Here is a 21,265-nt window from a genome sequence, read left to right on the forward strand (position 1 = left end):
CTCAGAGGACATTGGCTCTGCATCTGAAGTATCTGGTGCCTTCAGCAATAGGGCCTTGCCTTCAGTCTCTGAGAAGGAACAAAGACACCTGTAATATGAGTAAATAAAAGACCCAGATACTGATATTGGGGTTCAAGCTTCAAGCTGAAAATCAGAAAAACAAAGCAGCTGGCCACTAGCTTTTTGCCTCTGCCTTGGGCTTAATGGGCTGGTCCTGTCTCCACAAGCTCTCACACAACCTCTGACTGTAACCTCTTTTCAGTATGGCTGGGGAATGAATGCCTCTCTGAGACCTTGCTTCTGTTTTATATACTTCCCTATGTTGGTATTAAAGGTTGTGAGCTATAATTCTCTTTTAGACTGATTCACTCTTGTGCAGATGTGGGTGGCCTTGAACTCACAGAGATTTGTCTGTCTTTTAATCCTGAGTCCTAGGATTAAAGGTGTGTACCACCACCTCCTAGCTTCTTGCTGCTCAGGTTAAAGGTGTGTGCCTGGCTTCTATAGCTTGTGGCTGACTTTGCTTTCTGAATCATCAGGCAAGCTTTAATAAACCATACATCAACAATTGCCTATAACATTTTGGGGGTCTCTTGGACAGTCTTGATCAACAATTCAAAAGAGGGCTTGCAATTTCTGTATTTGGTGTTGTTAGATATTCTTAATATTATTATAATGCTTGGGGCATTGTCATTGCAGATCAGAAAATTTAATTTCAGCAATGTATACATGTGCCTGCAGACTTACATGTATTTTATGTAATTATAGGTATAGAGAAAATAATATGATTCATTTTGACTTTTTCAGACCTCCTTACCATTATTTTACCCATCTCCCTCCTTTATTCCTTTACCTGTATTTATCTTCTTCCTCTCTCCCACATGAAAGTTCTTCCCATTTCCCCCACTTTCCCCTTCAGATCACTTGTTCCTTGTTATTCCTTTCTGTATTCTTCCTCCCCCACACAATCTCCTTTTACAATACTGGTTTATTCAGCTGATCCAGATAAATGCTCACATATGAAGACGTGTATTTAGGCGCTTCACAGGAAAAGAGAACATGTGATGTTTGTCTTTCTGAGTTCGGGTTACCTCATTAAATATGATCTTTTCTAGTTAAATCAATCTGCCTGCAAGTTTCATTGTTTCATTTTTCTTTACAGCTGGACAGCATTCCATAGTGTATATGCACCACCTTTGTATTACCCATGTGTCAGGTGAAAGACATTTTAGGTTGCTTTCATTTCCCAGTTATTGTGACTAGAGCATCAATGAACATGATTGAGTCCTTTGGGAATAGTTCTATGAGTTGTATAGAATACTGTAGATTTAGTTTTAGGTTTTTGAGGCTTTTCCACACTGATGTTCAGAGAGGCTGGCCCAATTTGCAATCTCAGTAACAGTAAATGAGGGCTTTCTTTTTCTCCACATCCTCCAAAGCCATTGTTGTCAGTTTTCTCAGTCATTGTGTATCAGTCCTGCTGTGCTTGGAAGAAGCTGTTTCCTTGGAGTCATCTACTACCTCGGGCTCTTACAATTTTTCTCCTTCCACTTTCCACATAGATTGAGTCTTGGGGAGAGGAGTTCATTTAGGATTGAGAGCTCCAAAAGTCTCTCAGTGTGTGTGCATTGTCTACTTATGGGGTCTTTGTGCTAATTACCATCTATTGAAAATAGACGCTTTTGATGAGGGTTGAGTGAGACACTGATCTGTGGGTGTAGCAATATGTTCATAGTGCTCATTTGATTGCTATGTTCTTTTAACAGAATAATAGTATTAGGTTTTATTCTAGGGCCCATGGCCTATCTAGTCTCAGGTTCTAGGCCACTTTAGCTGTATCATGTACATGTTCCATATCGTGCTGTGGCCCTTAAATCCAATAAACAAGTAGTTTGTTACTCCCATAATGATTATGCATTAGTAGGCATATCTTTCAGGCAGGTTGTAAGTTTGAAGCTGCATGAGACTTATGATGACTTTCCTGCTTTGTTAGATTCTATAGCACCTTCTAGCATTATGAATAGTAGCAAGTAGGGATGAAACTTCCAGTTGTGTACTAGCAAGATTTCCTCATGTTCTATGTCATAAGTATGTGGAGTTCTAGCAATATATCTTTACTGTCAAATTGTGGAGATTATACAATAGCATAGGCAAGCTTGTGATGTTTTGGGAGGATCCTCGATGGGAATGATTCGGTCAATGACTCAAAATATGTATTTAATGATATAGTCATTATGAAAATCAGTGCGGGGGTTACTTTTAAAGCTGAAAATACATCTACCACAGCATTTAACTCTGCCATTTTAGGCAAATAAATACCCAAAGGACTCTCCATCTTATTAAAGAGATACTTACCCATCCATGTTCTTTGCTATTGTATTCATAATAGTCAGAATTTAGAAACAGCCAAGATGTCTATCTACTGATGAGTGGATAATAATAATGCAGAACATTTATACAGGGGGGTATTACTCAGTTGTAAAGAGAAATGACATTATAAAATTTGCAGGCAATTTGGAGGAACTAGAAACAATCATCAATGAGGTAATTCAGATCCAGAAAAATATACCACATTTTCTATTATATGTGGTTGTTAGCTTTTCTAATTTAGATATGTGTATTATTTAGATTATCTACAGAGACTAGGTAGCTAGTAAAGAGCAGGGAGTCTAAGGGATCTTCCAAGGAAGGGAAAATTAGTGTTATACGGAGTAAAGCAGACATTAGAACAGGGGGATTAGAGGAGGTGGGGATGGAAGGGCAGGGCAGAGGAGTGAATATAGGAAGGTAAAACTAACACTAAGGTCCTTTTGAAAAACCATATCTAAATATGATACTGTAGAAATGTATACACACACATATGGAATCTAAATAGAGTTGCCTTGTAGCGGGGGAGACAATAACCCAACTAAAAATGATATGCTACCAAATAAAACCCTCAGTACCAGAAATAAGTTACATCTTTTTGAGTCATTGGTTTTGTTAATTCTTAAATATTGCAAGATATAGCAGCTAGCTGTCGTTGAATTAAACCTGAAAATTACAATTTGGTGTGATACTGATTTTTTTTAAATTATTATTTCTTTTCTCATATATTACACCGTAATCACAATTTCCCCTCCTTCCTCTTCCTGTCCCTCCCCTCCAGTTCCCCTCTGCCTTCCCATCCATCTCCTCCTTCATTTCCCTTCAGATAACTGCAGACCTCCCAGGAATGGCAACCAAACATGGCATATCAAGCTGGAGTAAAACTAGGCTGAATGAGGCAACCCAGTAGGGAGAAAATGGTCCCAAAAGTCTGCAAAAGTATCAGAGATGGGCCCTGTTCCCACTGTTAGGCGTCCTACAAGGAAACCAAACTACATCCCCATAACATATATGCAGAGGACCTAGATCAGAGATGTAGACTTCCTGATTGTCAGTTCAGTCTCTTTGATCCCCTATGGGCCCTGTTTTGTTGATTCATTGGGGTTCCTTGTCACGTACTTGACTCCTCTGGCTCATACAATCCTTCCTCCCCATCTTCTGCAGGATTCACTGAGCCTCACCTAATATTTGACTGTGGGTCTCTGCATCTGTTTCCATCAGTTAGTGGATGAAGCCTCTTTGGTGATGATTATGCTGGGCTCCTGTTGGTCATGTTTCATTCTATCGTAGGTCTCTGATCAATCTACCCTCTGGTTCCCCCTGGTCCTCTGGTCCTCTAGGCAGTATCAGGGGTAGGCTCCTTCTCATGACAAGGGTTTCAAGCTGGACCAGTCATTGGTTGGTCATTCCCATTTCTGCACTACCTTTACCCCAGCACATCTTGTAGGCCAGACAAATTGTAGTTTGAAAGAGTTGTGGCTAGGTTGGAGTCCCGATGCCTTTATTACAAGTCTTGCCTGGTTATAGGAGATGCCCAGGTCAGAGGCTGTCTCCCACATTACTAGGACTTTTAGCTAAGATCACCTTCATATATTCCTGGAGGTTTTCATTGCACTAGATTTCTGACTTAACCCCAAGATACCACCCAATTCCAGTTGTCTCTCCCTCCATTCTTCCCACACCTGATCTTCCTTATTCCAGTCTCTACCTGCCCTCAGTCCATACTCAATATCTATTATACTCCCCCTTCCCAGGGAGATTCATTCACCTTCTGATCTTAATTAGGATTTCTATTGCTGTGAAGAGACACTATGACCATGGCAGCTCTTATAAATGAAAAGCATTTAATTGGAGTGGCTTACATTTTCAGAGGTTCAGTCCATTATCATCATGATATGAAATAGTGGTGGTGCCACACCTCCTAATAGCACCACTCCCTTTGTGGGCCATTTTCTTTGAAACCACCACATTCCATTCTCTGGCCCCACAGACTTGTAGCCATATCATAATGCAAAAGTACATTCAGTCCAGCCTCAAAAGTCTGCGTAGTCTAGAACTGGCTTTAACTTATTTCAAAGTCTAAAGTTCAAATCTCTTCTGAGATTCATGTGATCTCTTAACTGTAAATGAAAATTAAAATAAAAAAACTGAAAATTAAAATAAAAAAGCAGATCACATCCTTCCAGCACATAATGGCACAGGGTATACATTACCATTCCAAAACACAGGGCAGGGAGTATAGTGAGGAAATGCAGCTGGGCAAACTCCAAATTATGCAACATCTTCATGTCTGATATCAGAATACTCTTCAGATCTCCAACTAGTTTCAGCTTTGTTGGCTACAACACACTTCCCTCCCTTGTGCTTGTTCACTTCCTGTTAGCAGCTTTCCTCAGCAGGCATACCATTGCTTTGACCTCTCCAACATCTTGGGGATCTCCAAGGAAATCCAGGCTTTAACTTCACAGCTTCACACAATGTCCTTTCTAGTCCTCCATGCAGAGACACCCGTGGCATATGACTGGCCTCCGTGATGTTGCTTAGTCATCAAGGAAGATTCCGTAGCCTCTTCTAGCTTTAACTCAAGACCCATATGGCCAAAACTGCCAAGTTCTGCTGCTTACTGAGGCTGGAATGTGGCCCCCTCATTCAATTGCATCTTTACCAACTATCTGTTCTTTTGCTGCCTAAACTTGCCTGACCTGAAATTGAATCTGTAGACTAGGCTGGTCTTGAACTCAGACATCTTTCAATTTTATCTTTACCAGCTTTCTATTTTCAATGGTTACTTTCACTGCCTAAGCTTGGCTGTTCTGGAACTTCTTCTGTAGACCAGGCTAGCCTCAAACTCAGAGATCTGCCAGCCTCTGCCTGCCCAGTGCTGGGATTAAAGGCATGTGTCACCCACACTTGGTACTAAGCTATTCCTTCATTCCTTTTTACAAGTTGGAAACATAGCTGGGTGGGATCTTGCCCTGAGGTCACCACTCCATTTATTCCAGTTCTTAATCTGTTTATCTCTTTGAATACAGGCCTTAGCTTCATTCCACTTCCTGGTGCCCCTTTTCTCATTTTTACATTTTATAAATATTTTTTATTATAAATCTTTATTAGAGTTACAACTAATAACCAATCAATAGAGTCTATGCTAAGCTGTTTGAGATTTCCCCTGCTAGCAGAATTAATCCAAAACTCTTCACTTTAATCTCTGGCAGAGTCTTCAGACAAGGGCAATATCACAAGAAGAATCTCTAGGTAACCTACTAAAATTCTTCTCTGAAATCTCTTGAGCTAGGCACCCACAGTGCAAATAACACCCAGCTTCACTGTCTTCCATGCTCATACAGTGATGGCTCATTAAGCAGCACTTAAAGCCTTCAATTGCTTGTCTAAATCAGAGTCCCAAGGTCCATATTCCTTCAAACAAGAGCATGATCTGGCCTATTACAGCAATACCACAATCCCTGGTACAAACTTATGTCTTAGGTTTTCTGTTGCTGTGATGACAATGGCAACTCTTTGTTTTGTTTTATTTTATTTTGTTTGTTTGTTTGTATTGTTTTTTGTTTTTTGAGACAGGATTTCTCTGTATTGCTTTGGAGGTTGTCTTGGAGCTTGCTCTGTAAACAAGGCTGGCCTCGAACTCACAAAGATCTTCCTGCTTCTGCCTCCCGAGTGCTGGGATTGAAGTCGTGAGCCACCAATGCCAGGAGGCAATGGCAACTCTTAGAAGGAAAAACATTTATTTGTGGTGGCAGAATTTTAGTGTATAATTATCACCATGTGACTTGGTGGTGTCCAGGCAGACAGAAGTGGTCTCAGATACAGAGCATGGTTTGAGCATTTATGAAAACTCAAAGCACATCTGCACAGTGACACTTCCTCCAGTAGTACAGACTTACTCAAACAAAGTCAAACATTCTAATAGTTCTACTCCCCTTGGAGCCATTTTTTCAAACCACCACATCCCTTGAGCCCTCGTTGTTACTTAAACACTTTGAGTCTGTGGATTGTAGCATGATTATCCTCTACTTATTAGAGTACTACTTAGTGGATGAAAAAATAACCATATGAAATTTATAAGCATATAGATGAAACTAGAAGAAAAATCATCCTGGGGGAGGTAACCCAGACCTAGAAAGAACAATATCATATATACATTATTTATAAGTTGATATTAGCTTTAAAGTAAAATGATACCCATTATTAAGTTGTTTCCCATTCTTCTCTTATTTCCTGCAACAAGCCAGATTGCCTGTAGTTGTTCTTTATTGCAGAGTAGATAGATTCATTTCATGTCGGTGCTGGTTAAATCCAGTGGTTACCACCTAGACAGCCTGTTTAATCAGATTGTTAGGTTTCATCCCTACAGTGTTTGCTTCAGTAGATCTGAAATGGAGGTCCCAAGAGGTGGGTGTCTAATGCACCCTTGATTTCTGTTTCTAGTTTGTTGTTGTTGTTGTTGTTGTTTTGGATACCATGCTTTGAGAGCCACTGACTAACAGGGAGAAAATTAGGCTGCCTGCTTAAGATTAAGATCAGCAGAAAAGTATACTAACATCTGACTGCATGCTGAAATCATCTTGGAATCTTCACCAGTATTCCAGGGTCTGGGACTTGCTCCAGATTCATTACATCAGAATCACTGGGATTTCAGCCTAGGTATGTGTGTCTTTTGATATTCCCATGTGATTCTGATGGAAATTCAGTGTTTCATTCCAGTTTGATTCTAGTTCCAGACCAAGATGGCCTTTGTACCGCCACATCTTGTCTCTCATGTAGGTGAATAACGAAGTAAGATTGTGAAACCTTCTTAGTTCGTTATTTGCTCTTTTTAATTCCTCCAATGGACACCATTCCAAATTCTGCCATGTTGCTAGGGGGCTTATCATACAGTTATCATCCCACTTCACTGCCCTCTGGCTTATAAACCACTCTACTGGGAGAATTTTACATATATATTTTTCTTTCAGAATTCCAGAATTTAGATTTTCACTTGACTCCTGCCTTGTGATGAAGTTGTAACTATGGTTTTGCTGGCCAGTGTTGGGATTTTTTGTGCTTCTAAAGCATATGCTATAGAGCCACCAAGATGTATGGGACAGAATCCTGGCTGTTGTTCACTGTACTAGCTATGATGTAAGCTTCTTACTGATGCCACTTTGAAGTAAACATATGAATGAATAAGATTCACCACTGTGTCTTGGAAGTGGGTGATAAATAGCTATTTGAATGATGAAATCTGAATTAATTGTGTAAGACTTTGCCTCTTTAAGAAGCCTCTTCTATATCCTCCAACAACTGTATGCTCTCCGAATTTTCCTCTCACTCCCACCATGGTGGCGTTTGCCACGTTGTGTAGCTATTTGTTGAACTGCATGTTTCTTTTCCATACCATAGTGAGTATCTGTCATACTCACTAGCCACAAGACCTGACCATTCTCTTCTATTAATATGTATCAAATGAATAATAGATTGTTTGTCAAAAGCTAGCTATAAGAAATACAGGAACAATTTTCACTAGATCTCAATGAGCCTTGATTTTTCCCATTCATTTTCTGCTTGATGGAACATCAAGCTACAGCTCCTCTTATCATGCCCCAAACAAGGAATAATAGATGTATTACACTGTCATCTGAATGGTCAAACTGAAAGTGACAGAGTGTAAAATCCTGGTACTTTGGTCTTCTAGCTCTAGCAATGCTAATAGAATGAAATACAGTCAAACAAAGTTGGTCAGTAGTCTGCAAAGGGAAAAGATAGATATTTGTTGTTATGTACTGCAGGGGGTGGGGTAAGGCAGCAATTCGGTTCCTGTCATTATAGAGGCATTTTGTAGTTAGAAATTGAAAATGTTCCTACAAATGCCACTTAAGGCCAAGACTGATGATTTTGACCCACAGGTTAGAATTAGCAAGACAAAAAAACTTGTATAAAGCTTTGTTCCCTTGCTCCACATGGAGCAGAGCAGCACAGCAAGAGAAGAGCCTTTAGTGCTAGTGACACATTGTATAGAAGTTTCACCTCTCTATACCGCTTGTCATAAGACTTCTATCAAGTTCCTCAGTTTCTCTTGAGCCTTGTTTTGCCACTGTATAAAATGAGGGCAATTCTATTTACCCTTATTTGTGTGCACCTTATGTGTTTATATAAAAGACCCAGTGTACAATAATTCTCAGTTTGTGATAGCTTAAGAACTTAAGCCGTAAGTAGGCAGTAAGTGTTATTCACTTATATGTTTTTCACTGAGTACCTCAGATAAGGACTGGGTCCCTCTGAGATATTGCTTCTAAGGTAGATATGGAATGAGGGGGTGCCCTCTCTCTCTCTCTCTTCATTTTTTTATTTCATTTAAACTTCCAACCACAAGTCTCTCTCCCACCCCTCCTCTAACTCCCTACCTCCTGTCACCTCTCCCCACTAGTCCACCCCCAGTCCACTCCTCCTTATGGGTAAGGGCTCCCATGAGGAGTCAACATAGTCTGGCACAATACATTGGAGCAGGGCCAGGCCCCTTCCCCATCTCTTAGCTCTCAAGTATCCAAGTCTCTCCTGAAACTGTCTACAGAAAGAGGCACATTTATGTAAGCTCTTAAGTCATTCATTCGTTACATTCTCTTGGAAATAGGAAATCCTCAGCTGATTCTTACTGTATATAGTTGATCTTAACAAATAAATCTCATTCATTCATTTCCAGGTTTTACATATATATATATGTATATATATATATATATATATACATATATATGTATATATGGGTATTTTTGCGTTTCCAGATATTATATATTTTATATATAATATATACTTTACAAGTATAATATATATATATGTATATATATATCCTTTATTTAACTGGTATATTCTCTGAATGAAGATACTTTCTAGGTGCTAGAGACCCCTATTAAAAGACAACAGCCTTTATCTTGGTACAACATATAGTACTCTTGAAACAGAAAAGTACTAAAGGAGGAGAGCTAAAGCATCCCTTTCTATGTTAGATGATCATGCAAACCAGGTGGACACAGGGAACAGAGAAAAGTGATAGGATACATGAAGAGCATCCCGAGTGACAGAACTGTAGTTTTGGAGAGATTAGGGTAAAGATGACTAAAAATGTAAATGTTGAAGGACATGGAGATATGTCAGGAAGAATAATCAAGGCAGAGGGTAGAAAGCAAGCATAAAGATCTTCAATCAGGACAATGGCTGGCCCATGTATAAGTTAGATAAGGGGCATGATGAAAGCTGAGGGAAAGAAAGTGTCACTAAAGGTGAGAGATAATGCTCAGTGGTATAGTGCATTCAGGAGATCACAGCATCAGTCCTCAGTCTTGCAAACAGCAGCAAAAGATTGGATCTAAAATAGGAGTAACTGAAGTATCAGAGGGCAGATATCAAAGGCTTTTTGATTTACTTACTATTTGGTGGGGAGCTTTGGAGAGCTAAAAACAAACAACAAACAAACAAAAATAACATCTCCATAGCTGCTGTATGAAAGGAGCAAGAGTAAGGACAAGATCTCAATTTTCTGTTTTATCCTCTATCCTTAGCCATGCAGGCAGTGGAATGCAGTTTTTGTGAATGAGGCACCTGGCATGTAAGTTTGAGATAATCACTAATTGAACGTGTTGAGGAGAGCATCAAAACAAAAGTAGATATATTTTGATGACTGATGTAGTAAGTTCAGTATTACCAGGTTTTACGCCAGTGAATGGGGAGGGGATTGCCTACCTTACAATATTGTTACTTCATCTCAGCTTTCATGGTCAGTGTAGCACCAGCCTCATTGTGGGTCTCATTCTGGCTCGGATAGAAATATCAAACTCATAATGAAATGCCAAACTGCAAATGCTTTCTTCCCTGTTTTTTTTTTTTTCCATCATGTGTTTCTTTTTCTCAGATTTAATCTTAGATTTTGCCACCAATGCACCACCAGATTTCTTAGTATAAACAACCGGCTGTTTCAGAGATGAATTTCTTACATATGTCATTTCCTCTCTGGATAAAGAAACTGTGGGTTACATGCTCTTTAAGGTTCAAGACTTTAATATTATTCATTTTCCTAAACTGCCTTTGTTTTGAGTATCTATAAACATGAGCATGGCTATTTCTAAATCTTCTGCCTTCTGAGAAGTGGTCTAGGCACTAACTAGGATGTCACATCCTGCTTGTTGCTAATTACACCCAGAGGCTGGGAACACATTCGACAAATTTCATAAAGAAGTAATTAGGATTCAAGAAGGATGAAAGAATGCTAAGTGTTTAGCCATGAGGTGGCCACAATGAGAGCAAGCTAAGGTTCGTACCTGTGCTGGCCAAATGATGTCACCATGACAGAGCTAATTTGTTCATTTCCACTGCTCTAATGATCTACTACTCACCTCTCAGGGCACTGCTGGGTACAGAAAGCTGGCAAGGACCAAGCCATCATACCACAAGGCATAGAAGATGCTAGGCTTGTTATCACTTTCACACTTTGCTAATGTACTAAGCCATTTTGTACATATTTAATTTCATCATTATGGGGTGAGCAGAAGGCAAGAGTCTTGCTTGAATTCAAAGTGTAGAGAACCCCTCACCTGTCTTGACTCAGGCAGTCTTGTAACCTCAAGTTTTCTGCTTCTTCCTGGCCAAAAACCACATTGTCAATCACAGAAGAGTTAAATAGTCTTGGGTAAATGTTTATTTACATCACATCTTATATTTGCCACAAACAAAATTACGCGTAGTCTTGTTATCTTCAAATCCTTTTTGTCTGTATGCAGTAGATATTTTTATAGTAAATTATTAAACTCAATAACATTTGAATGAGTTGAGATTTAGCTATGGTAGAGGAGAAAGGATGGTGAGTGAGACTGGACCTCTGGTCTAGGTGGACACTAGAGTGATCATCCAAGTTTGGTTGAAACTACGGGAGTTCATGGGGCAGAAGACTTTCAGCATTAAAACCGAGAAATGCCATCTGATAAGGACGAAGTGTTTACCCTACAGAACCCAACTTCCCTGTGAGCAAAATATGGAGTCTAAAAGGTTTAAAAAGAATACTCGACTAGGAGCTAAATATTAGATTGAAATCCTGACTCCGACATATGTTAAGTGTGTAACCCAGAGAATGTAATTTTTTTTCCTTTCTAGGTCACAGATTGCTTTTTCCCCCCACTTTTTATTTTTTTTAATTTCATTTTACATTCCAACCACCGTTCTCCCTCCTATTTCTCCTCCCACTCCCTTGCCTGCTCCCACCCTTCTTCCCCTGCCCATCCGGAGTCAACATAGTTTGTTACAATAGGTTGGGGCAGGGCTAGGCACCTCTCCCATGCATTAAGACTGAGCACAGCATCCACCATGGGGAGTGGACTCCAAGCTAACTCATGTACCAGGTTTATATTGTGGTCCTACTGCCAGGGGCCCCTCTGATAGTCTAAGCTTCACAACTGTCTCCCACATATGGAGGGCCTAGTTTCAACCCCTGGAGTCTCCACAGTTTGTAGGTCCAGAGTTCATGAATTTCCAAAAGCTTGGTTCAGCTATCTCTGTAAATTTCTCCATCATGGTTTTGTCCTCCCTTGCTCATATGTTCCCTCTTACCTATCTTCATCTGGATTCTCAGAGCTTGGCCTGGTTCTTGATTGTGAATTCCTGCATCTGGTTCTATCAATTACTGGATGGGGGGTTTAACATGATAGTTGGGGTATTCATCAATCTGATTACAGGGGTATGCCAATTCAGGCATCCTATCCACTATTGCTAAGAGTTTTAGTTGGGGGTTTTCCAAGTGGATTCTTGGGAGTTATCCTAGCACCAGGTTTCTCCCTAAGTCCATAGTGGCTCTCTATCAAGATAGCTTCTTCATTGCTCTTCCACTGAATCCTTCCCTGCCTAGGCCATCTCATTCCTTCCTGATTCCCAGCCTGTCTGAGAGAGGGGGGGGGGAGAGGAAGAGAGAGACAGAGACAGAGAGCATGCATAGATTTCTTTATGGAAACATTATATGGAAAACAGTGATGTCAATAATACCTATCTCTCAAAATAACACTAAATGAAAAAAATCCACATATGAAAAATAGAAAATTAAAACTGATACAAATGTATAGTTTAATTTTGATGATGGCTTCAAAGGAGACAGTATGTCATTAATTAATCTTATGGGTCTGATCTATTTTAAAAATAAGCCAAGTTTCAACAAGCCTTGAATAATTTTGAAAGTCAAGTCAATTAACAGAATTGTCAAATCCAGAATAACACTCTTGGGGCTAGACTGCTTGGTTTTGTTTGTTTGTTTATTTCTTATATATATATAAAGAACAGAACATTGACAATTATAAGTGTTATTTTTTCTCTCTCTTACCAAATCACCCATGAGGAAATACTTTTCAATTGCCTTTTGATAATTATTTGTGACCAGATTTTACATGAGTAGTGACTGCATGCTGTCATTATGTTTTTCACTTAATTAAAGCCCTCACATGATTGTTTTGGGGGGGAATTACCTAGCTTTAAACTGTACTCCTTGGGACACTGTTACTAAGAAGAAGGAAAATTTAATTTCTGTAAAGACTTTCTCCATGGCTCATTTGTTTATTTGATTCATATTTATTTAAAGTTCACCAGATCACCATTAGCATATTTGGCACAGACAATACAAGCAATGAGCAACACAGGCCAGGCTCCTAACTCCATGAGCTTCTATTCTAGTGGGAGGAAGTATGTATTAAACATAGACAAAACCTTGGCAGTAACATACTTTGAATAATGCTATGAGAAACAGGGGTTGAGAGCTTTGATAAAGAATAGTAGTGATTGTATTTATTTTTCACTGGAGTATATAGCAATCAAATGTATACTTAAACATCTCATAGTCTCATCTGGATTTAGAATAGAAGGAAATGTATGTTTCATGTAGTTTTTATTTCCTGTCTCAGAATTGCTAGTGAGACACTCAATGCAGGAGCTCTTTGCTTATCATTTTCTGATCGTTGTTTAGTCATCAAAGGCACTAGGCACTATTCTAAGTGCTAGGATAAAGTAAAGAAAACAAAGATGATGACCTGCCTACCCTCATGAGACTTACTGTTGAGGGCAGGAGAGAAATATGATACATGGCAAGACATGCTAAAGGTGAAGATGAACAGCAAAGGCCTATCTGAAAAGATGGTATTTGAATAGAGAACATAAGAAAACAAAGGAGGCAGTTGTGGGGATTTCTAATAGATCTTCACTAGATAAAGGGAACAACAAGATGAATCTGAAAGTGAAGTGTGCTTGTGTTTTTAATGATTTATTTTAAAATTATGGGTATTTGTGAGTGCATGTAGGTGCCTATGGATACAAGTGGGAGGCATTACGTCCTCTGGAGATGGAGTTACAGGTTGTTGTGAGCCTCTGCATAGGTTCTGGGAACTTAATTCATGTTCTGTGGTAAAGCAGAAAGTGCTCTTCTAGGCCACTTCTTCAGCCTGTGTATTTTTATTTTTTGATGACAAATTTAAGAGGCCACTGTGGATGGAGGAAGGTACAGGGGGATAATGATGCCAAATTATGAGGTCAGATGGTTTTGGGGAACATAGGGTGTAAGAAAGTTTTTGGGGGTTATTTTAGTCCTACGGATTAAATAATTTAAAAACAGACCCAAAAGAAAACTCATAGACAACTTCATTGGAGTTTGGGAAAACTCCAAGAAACCAAGCACAGGGGAAGCAATCTAGATAACTGATTATAAGGAGGGAAGTAGGTAAGAGGAAGAAAGGAAAGTATACTTTCTGAGTTAGAGATAGAGGAAGAGACAGGATCAGAAATGGAATTCTGTGAGCAATTGTGTGGGAGTGGAGAATGGAGTTGGAGTTTGAGGGTTTCCAGAAAGAGTGAGAATATTTGGGCAAGAAGACTTAAGGTTTAAGCTAGTGTCTAAAACAGTGTTATTAGAAAGAAGGGGGAGGTTAACAATGGGGATTTGTAGTAACTGCATGGAGGAAGTGGTTTCTGGGCCATATGAGCACAAACCTCTTTAAGGAGCTAGTCATTTCCCCCTCTTACCATGATTTCTGGTGTCTCCTCTTTCTTTTCTCCAGCTAACTCTAGGTAGTTTTGTGAAAAAGGATTTCCTCATTATCACAGAGGCCTTTGGCCTTGCTTAGGCAAGCAAGGGAAGTTCTTGCTGCCTTTATCAAATGGTATTGTCAATCTTTGGGGAAGCCATTTGTAAAAGTTGTTATCTATGATTAACCATAGCATTTCAAATTCTAAGGTGAGGCAATTGTGACATATCCTCTTTCCTCAAAATCAGTATATAACAGGGATATAGGAGGTAGGTTGTAAAACTGATTAATTTCAAACCTAGCTACTCATATATCAACCTGTTACAAATTGGCATCATCTGAGAGGGAACCTCTTTGAGAAAATTATTCCATACGATTCAGCTGTAAGGTATTTTCTTAATTAGTCATTGATGGGTAAGGCCCAGGCCATTGTGGGTGGTGCCATACCTGGGCTGGTGGTCCTGAGTTCTCTAAGAAACAAGGCTGAGCAAGTCATGGGGAAGAAGCCAATAAGCAGCACCCCTCTAGGGTCTCTTTATCACCCCCTACCTTCAGTGTTGGTGAACTGTTACACGGAACTATGAGTGAAATAAACCCTTTCTTCTCCAACTTGCTTTTAGTCATAGTGTTCCATCATAGCAATAGTAACTCTAACTAGAAAAAAACCTGACTATATATAAGTTACCTAAAACAGACATGGAGGTAGGAAGAAACCACATAAAATCTTGGAGCCTGTTGTAGGAAGTTTGGTTTTATTCACCTGCTTGAAGGAAATGTGGTAGGATAATCTGCTGTCCCTATGAAGCAAGTAGCATGTATTGTCATCGGAAACTGGGATGAAGCCAGTCTAGGACCAATGGAGGCGTCATGTTTTAGAAATGGACAGAATGTAGCTGGGTAACTTACAGAATTCAAGCAGACACATGGAAAGGAATATAAAGACCACATGATGGCAAGAATTCCACATGTAGGCAGTAGACTTGGGTTCTTAGAATGGATGTTACTCAGATTGTATTTTCCAGATTGGAGTTTAAACTTCCCAGAAGTAGAGGTAATAGAGAAAACAGAAATCTTAAAGAGAATCTAGAACATAGCAAATATATAGATAGTGGAGTAGCTCTTAGCTATGAATACAGTTGTTCCTGAGATGTGTTGCCTCTCCTGTGCCTACCTTGGCTGCTCGTATACAGCCATTTTTTCTTAAAAACTCTCAATTCCTTTCTATCCTCTTCCTATCTCCTAAATTTGTGTCAATTCAAGAGGTAGAACACACAAGTGTTGAGGAGTAGCTGATTGTTAACTTAGCCTTTGTAGAGGAAAAGATACACTGAAAGCACAACAATAGATACAAAACTTCTATTCATAAAATACTGGTGAAAAAATGGATATGAACTGTTGCATACTATGTGTATAGATTTATAGACCTTTAAGGCCAATCTATTATTGCTATAAGGGAACATGAATTTAAGTTATTTTGTCTTAAATGCCCTACAGTGTTTTGTGCTTCCACAGAAGTGTGTGCAGAACTGAGAAGTTGTCATATGCTATTTTTGAAATGCATTAATTAAGGTGCTTTTTCAGTTACCCATTTTTTTTCTGGACTCTGAAAAGGGCTTTTGTTTCCAGTCTTCTTAGTGCTCACTATTAGACTTACACAATGTAATTGTAGAGCAAGGTTAGGCAGAAGCTGCTGAGGACTCTTCTGTTTGCTCATCCCTCATGGGGAAGGGATCTGGGCACATTCTCTGAAATAGATCTGAGGGTCTGGGATGTAGCTCAATGGTAGATCACTTGATTCATATGAAGAAGGTCCCTGAATTCAATCTCTGTTACTGGAAAAAAAAGAAAGAAAAAGAGAAAGGAAGAAAAAGAAAGAAAGAAGGAAAAAGCAGATGAAAAATTTGCCAAATTTGTAAGTGGGAGTCTACAGCAGGAGAGTCACCCTGAGTTTGCATACTCCCTGATCTGCATAATGAGATCTTGTCTGGAAAGAAATTAGAACAACCAGGGTATATCAATGTATCTAAATTTCTCTTCCATGTTTAATTCTTCCAAAAGAAAAAACACAGTTGTCCATCAGGTTAAGACATGGAAGTCAACTGTGAATGTTGATAGTGAGGGCACAAATTGCAGCTACTTTATCTAGAGGCTTCATTTTCCCTCTTGCTTTTTAAGTTACTTAGCAAATACTCAATGGCAAACAGCTCAGGGCTGAGCCAAAAGCAATTAGAAAGCACTTAGAGAGTTGTAGTCACCCAAATGATAATTATTTGCAGGTGCTTGTTTTTCTTCCCTCTCTGCTGCTCTCTCCAGTACTGCCTCACAACCTGGGGAGGATTAACTGTTGAGCTCCTTCTGGCTCTTCAACAAAGTTCGCCTTTGTCACTTATGTATTATACAGAGAAATATCTGTAACGAAAGCATTTGTCCACTGCTCCGACACTGGAGTCAGCTGGATGTCTGCTTATTTATCTTCGTTGTCAAACGTCATTTTACTCTCTCCTTTATTTAGCAGCTAGGAAAACAAAGATGTAATGCATTCAGTATACCCTATATATTCTCCTGTAAGCAAAATGATGTCAACTCAGTTCTGCAGTCCCCCTTCTTGGCTGTCACCATGGTAAAGATTGATCAATCAAGCTATTTTATAACAATTCTGACCCAACATGTGATTCTCTGATCACAAAATAATACATGTTGACAGCCTCTGACCACAAAATATGCACTTTGGCATTTATGCACATTTACAATGACATATTACAAGGGAGCAATACAGGAGAAAGCATCTTTTGCAGGTCAAGAGAGTTGAGTGCTGACAAAAATCTATGAAATAAGCCATTTGGAAGAGGCCTGGTTTTTTTCTCTCAGGTCTCCCCTAAACACATAAGTAATAACAACATAAAGGTATTTTGCTCAAGACATTTTCTTCTTTGTTCAAAATGAGAATGCTGTCTTCAGACTGGACCTACAAGGAACAAAGAAAATGAAACATGCCATCTTGTTCTTCAAAGCTTTTTGGCATAGAGTACTATGGTCTGGGGCACTTTCAATGTTGTGATTTCAGGTTTCCGAATTTGTCAGATGTTCTAAAGGTCTACAACTTGAAATGTGTTGAAGAATGATGCCATTCTTTATCTCCAACTCGCAGTGTTTGATAGTAAACAGAGTTTTGAAATGGTTTGTGGAAGGTATTTATGGAATACTGTTCTGTTCCATTGTATTTTATTGGAATAGAATCCCAGTTTGTAATGCAGACTGGCTTCAAACTTGTGATACTCTTGTCTCAGCCTCCTAATCCTAGAACTTGGGTTTATGCCACTAGAATTAAAATTATTCCTATTAGACTTTAAGGAACAATTTTTGGTTATTGTGTTTATGTACACATGTGTGTGCTGGTGTGTATGCATGCATATATGTTTGCATGTGGGGACAAAAAGCCAACTATGATTGTTGTTCTTCTTTTGAGGCAGGGTCTCCCACCGAACCTGGAACTCAAGAAATTATAGGCTATATTGCCAGTGAGGTGCAAGGACCCATGTGTCTTCATCTCCCCATGTAGAAATGTACAGTATCACCCCTGTTTTGTTTTGTTTTTTAAAACATGTATTTCTGGCCTTAAACTAATGTCCTCTTTCCTTGTATGACAAGTACTTCACTGATTGATCTGTCTCTACAGTCTGAATTTAAGGAATTTTATTAAAGGACATTTGAATGATTGGAGACTTAAAGGAAGGATAATTAGCTATTAAAACATAGCATCCACATGGGTGGAAATGGTGCATTTTGTTCACAGGATCATGGTCATTGTAGCTTTCTCCTATGTAATGATGAATGTATAACTTACTTCCCTGATAATATATTATTCTTTTGCAATTAAGGAACCATACTATTGATGCTTCTCTCAGCTAATGCAAGTAGATAAATAGTCATGGTAAAGAACTTTGGAAGAAATATCTTCTGTTCCTTTATGTCCTGAAAACGTTTTGATAACTTCTCCAATGGGTCTAAACTACTTTATTTCTACTCTAGGCATAGGTTTAATACAAATAAGACTGTGGATTCATTTTATTTTTCTTGAATACATCATAATACTCAAATTTCTTTAAAATAATTTAAGTAGATTCTGTTTTACCAATGTCTTATCAGTTTTGATCTTTACTAAAATTGAGAGCTGGATGAACTTATTAATATCTCAAGTGATCCTTAAAGATCTTAAGAAAAAAACTGACCTAACATTGCTCTAGTTATCTGAAATCATCCCAGACTACTTAATTTACAAACCTACTTATCATTGCCCTAGTTACCTGAAAGCATTCCAGAGTACTTAATTTACAACCAGACACAGAAATTATTTAACTTCAGAATAATTTATATTCAGGTTGCACAGTTTCTTATATATCAGAAGTCTAATTCATAGAAAAGGTCAAATAAATAAAGATCCTTGACATTTTCTACCCAGTTGCTTGTTAAGAAAGAACACACAATCTGACATCAGGAATATGATTATTTTAAAACCAACACTTAAATGGATGGCAAAACAAAGTACACATTCATCTGAAATCTCTAAAACTAGTTATAACCTTGCTACTGGAAAATGAGAAATCATAGAGACATTAAAGCTACAAACTAGATTCAGTCAATATAGAAAAGAATGTTCATTCTCAGTAGATTTTCTGTTTTTCATGTAATTATTACATCCCGATCATTTAAAAATGTCAATTTATGTAGATAGATCCAAGAGCTTATGGTTGCCCAGTGATTAACAAACATACCATTTCTTAATCAAGCTGAATAAATGGAAGTTGATTGTTGCAATATTTCTGTCATGGTTTTTATATTTTGGTTTACTTGCTATTCAATTTTATTCTCTGAGATAATTTGCCACAAAATGTTTTGATTATGCCTCTAACAGGCTTTCAGTAAATTCATATAATAACAGAAAAACACGCACACTTTGCTATCCAAGTTGAATCTGTTAATTTTTTATGGCTATAATAAAACACCACAACCAATGCAAACTTAAAAAAAGAAGAGTTTGTTTGAGCCTGTGGTTCCAGAGGTATTAAGGAAGGTAATGAAAGCTTGACAACAGGTGTAGTTTCTTGCTCCTCCTGCTCCTCCTCCTCCTTCTCTTCGTCTTCCTCTTTTGGCTCTCTTACTCTTTTTTTTTATTTAAAGTAGAAACAATCTTATTTTATATATCAATTCCAATTCCTTCTCCCATCTGATCTTCCATGCCCCTCACCAACCCCTATCCCATTTCTCTTCTGCTCCATGGAAAGGGTGAGGCCTTCTATGGGGCATCATCAATCTGTCACATCCCTTGGGGCAGGGACTAGGCCCTCCCCCATGTGGCTAGGCTGAGAGAGTATCCCTCTATGTGGAATGGGCTCCCAATGTCCATTACTACACTAGGTACAAATGATGTTCCATTACCAGAGGCACCACTGATTATACAGGTCTCCCAACTTTCACCCATGTACAGGGGCCCTGGTTCCATCTCATGCTGGTTTCTAAGCTGTAAGTCTGGGGTCCATGAGCTCCTCCTTGTTAAGGTCAGACGTTTTAGTGGGTTTTCCCAGCATGATCTTTAACCCCTTTATTCATCACTCCTTCCTCTCTACAACTGGATTCCAGGATTCAGCTCAGTGCTTATCTGTGGGTCTCTGTTTCTGCTTCCATCAGCTACTGGATGAAGGATCTATGATGGCATATAAGGTAGTCATCAATCTCATTATAGGGGAAGGGCATTTAAGGTAGCCTCTACCCTATTGCTTAGATTCTTGGGTGTGGTCATCCTAGAGCATCTGTGGACATTTCCCTAGTGCCAGATTTCCCTCTAAGCCTATAATGGCTCCCTCTATTATGGTATCTCTCTTTTTGCTCGCCTCCATTCTTCCTCTGAAAAATCTTACTGGTCCCTCATGTCTTCCTACCTTCACCCCTCCTCCCCCTTTCTTTCTTTTAACTCGTTCTCTGCTCCCCTATTACTCCCCAATTTGCTCAGGAGATCTTGTCCCTTTCCCCTTCTGTGGGGGACTATGTTATTCTCTTTTAGGGTCCTCCTTGTTTCCTAGCTTCTCTGGCAGTGTGGATTGTAGGCTGGTGATCCTTTGCTCTATGTCCAATATCCAATATCCCCTTATGAATGAGTACATACCATGTTTTTTCTTTCTGTGTCTGGGTTATCTCACTCAGGATGGTTTCCTCTAATTCCATCTATTTGCCTGTGAATTTCAAGACTTATTTATTTATTTATTGTCTGCTGAGTAGTACTTCATTGTGTAAATGTACACATTTTCTTTATCCATTCTTTAGTTGAGGGGCATCTAGGTTGCTTCCAGGTTCTGGCTATTACAAATAATGCTGCTATGAACATAGTTAAACAGATGTCCTTGTTGTATGAAAGTGTATTCTTTGGGTATATGCCTAAGTGTGGAATTGCTGGATCTTGAGGTAGATTGATTCCCATTTTCCTGAGTAACTACCAGACTGATTTCCAAAGTATCAGTACAAGTTTGCATTACCACCAGCAGTGAAAGAGTGTTCCCTGATGAGAGATGTCAATTTGTAAATATGTTTTTCTAATTGTTTAATGAATAAAGCACTATTGGCAATTAGGAAGGCAAGATAGGCAGGACAAGGAGACAAGGAGGATTCTGGGAGATGTAGTGGAGATTCAAAATGTAAGACTGAGAGAACAGAACTCTGAACCCTCTCTCCGGTAAGATAAGACCACGTGGAAATACTTAGATTGATAGAAATGGGTTAATAATTAAGTCGTAACTAGCAAATAAGAAGTGCTTGTAACAGGACAACAGCTTTATATTGAGTATAGCATCTCTGTGTGTTATTTGGGGCTG

The sequence above is a fragment of the Phodopus roborovskii genome, unplaced genomic scaffold (assembly GCF_943737965.1).
Source record: "Phodopus roborovskii unplaced genomic scaffold, PHOROB, whole genome shotgun sequence".
Classification (NCBI taxonomy): Eukaryota; Metazoa; Chordata; class Mammalia; order Rodentia; family Cricetidae; genus Phodopus; species Phodopus roborovskii.